The sequence below is a fragment of the Pongo abelii genome, chromosome X (genome assembly GCF_028885655.2).
Source record: "Pongo abelii isolate AG06213 chromosome X, NHGRI_mPonAbe1-v2.0_pri, whole genome shotgun sequence".
Lineage (NCBI taxonomy): Eukaryota > Metazoa > Chordata > Mammalia > Primates > Hominidae > Pongo > Pongo abelii.
In genome coordinates, this window is record NC_072008.2 from 155,966,512 (window position 1) to 155,969,135 (window position 2,624).

A 2,624-nucleotide genomic window follows, 5' to 3' on the forward strand; every position below is an offset into this window, starting at 1 on the left:
GGGCTGCAGCCCTCATGGAGAACCTCTGCTAGGGCAGTGCAAAGGGGAAATGTGGGGTTGGAGCCCCCACACAGAGTCCCCACTGGTGCACTGCCTAGTGGAGCTGTGAGAAGAGGGCCACCATCCTCTAGACCCTAGAACAGGAGATCCACTGACAGCTTGCATCATGTACCTAGAAAAGCCACAGGCACTCAACACCAGCCCATGAAAGCAACCGAGGGGGTTGTACCCTGTAGAGCCACAGAGGCAGAGATGCCCAAGGCCTTGGGAGCCCACCCTTTGCATCAGTGTTGCCTGGAAGTGAGACATAGAGTCAAAAGAAATTATTTTGGAGCTTTAAGATTTAATGACTGCCCTGCTGGATTTCAGACTTGTATGGGGTCTGTAACCCCTTTGTTTTGGCTAATTTCTCCCTTTTGGAACAGGAGTATTTAGTCAATGTCTGTACCCTCATTGTATCTTAGAAGTAACTAACTGGTTTTGGTTTTACAGGCTCATGGGTGGAAGGGACTTACCCTGTCTCAGATGAGACTTTGGACTGTGGACTTTTGAGTTAATGCTGGAATGAGTTAAGACTTTGGGGGACTCTTGGGAAGGCATGATTGTATTTTGTAATGTAAGGAGAACATGTGATTTGGGATGGGCCAGGGGTAGAATGATATGGTTTGGATTTGTGTCTCTGCCAAAATCTCATGTCAAATTGTGATCCCCAGTGTTGGAGTGGGGCCCTGGTGGGAAGTGATTGGATCATGGGGGTGGATATCCCTCTTGCTGTTCTTGTGATAGTGAGTGAGTTCTCGTGAGAGCTGGTTGTTTGGAAATGTGTGGCACCTCCTGCTGCTCTCTTCCCACTTCTCTGACCATGTAAGACATGCCTGCTTCCCCTTCACCTTCCAGCATGATTGTAAAGTTTCCTGAGGCCTCCCCAGCCATGCTTCCTGTATAGTCTGCAGAACTGTGAGTTAACCTCTTTTTAAAAATAAATTACCCAGTCTCAGGTGGTTCTTTATAACAACACAAGAATAAACCAATAATGGTAGCAAATGTAAGAAAGAACACTTTAAATTTGGTAGAATTTCCTGCATCAACCCAAGGTGCCTATGTAGGAATCTTTCTGTTAATCTAGGATTGGAGAACTGAACTAGAGATAGAGCATTACCCAGTTCTCAACCCTGAGCAGGACCACTCACAACCCATGGATTCAAATATCATGACAGCAGCAACAGCAGAATATATAATGCATTTTTTCCAGCACACATGCAACATTCACCAAGCTGGATTATCTTCTGAGTAGTGGAACACACAATAAACTGATCACGAAGTCAGGAGATCGAGACCATCCTCGCTAACATGGTAAAACCCCGTCTCTACTAAAAATACAAAAATTAGCTGGGCATGGTGGCAGGCACCTGTAGTCCCAGCTACTTGGGAGGCTGAGGCAGGAGAATGGCATGAACCCAGGAGGCGGAGCTTGCAGTGAGCCAAGATCATGCCACTGCACTCCAGCCTGGGTGACAGAGTGAGACTCCATCTCAAAAAAAAAAAAAAAAAAAATTGAAATCACCGAGTATGGTCTCTGGCCTTACATGGCATCAAATTTGCAATCAAACAATAACATTAATACAACAGGAAAATCTGAAACCACTTAGAAACTAAATCACACAATCTTCAACAATTCAAGGATCACACTTAATCTCAACAAAATAAAAAATCCACAGAACTAAGTTAAACGGAAAAAGCAACATATCACAACTTGTAGGATGAAGCTAAAACAGTGTTTAGAGAGAGAACTACAGCAGTTAACACTTAGATTAAGACTTTTTAAAGGTCTCAAATAATCTGAGCTTCTACCTTAACTAACTAGAAAAAGATGAAAACAAATTAATTCAAAGCAAGCAGAAAAAAAGTAGAAAGTCAATAACTGATATTAAAAAGAGAAAATAAATAGGAAAAAATTAAGAAACCAAAATCTAGTTCTTTGAAAAGATAAAGAAAAGGATGGAACTCTAGTCATCCAGACAAAGTAAAAAGAGAGAAGACACAAATTATTAAAATCAGGAAGGAAACAGGAGTTATCATTACAGAACCTGCAGACATTAGAAAGGTAAAAATGAAATACTGAAAACAAATATATGCAGAAAAATTCAAGAATTGAGATGGAATTGGTGATGAAGTTAAATAAATTTCCTCTAAACTCAGAAACTACCAGAACTCACCTTAGCTGGAATGGATAACCTGAATAGTACTCTAGCTAATAAAGTAATTGATTTCATAGTAAAAATATTTCTGAAAATTAAATATGTAGACCCAGATATGTTCACTGTAGATATCTTACAAACATATAAGGAAAACGTCACACTCATCTGGACACTCATACAGCAAATAAAAGAGAATGGAATGTTTTCTGAATCTTTTTATCAGGTTAACATTACTGAGCTATTACCAGGCCAGCAGTACAAAAAAAGAAAAAAAAGAAATATAAAGGAAAAAATTAGAGGCCAATATGCTTTATAAACATAGATGTGAAAAATCTCCATCAAAACCTTTTTGAATAGAGTACAGCAACATCTAAAAAGTGGGATTTTTCTGGGAAATGCAAGGCTAGTTCAATATTTGATAATTAA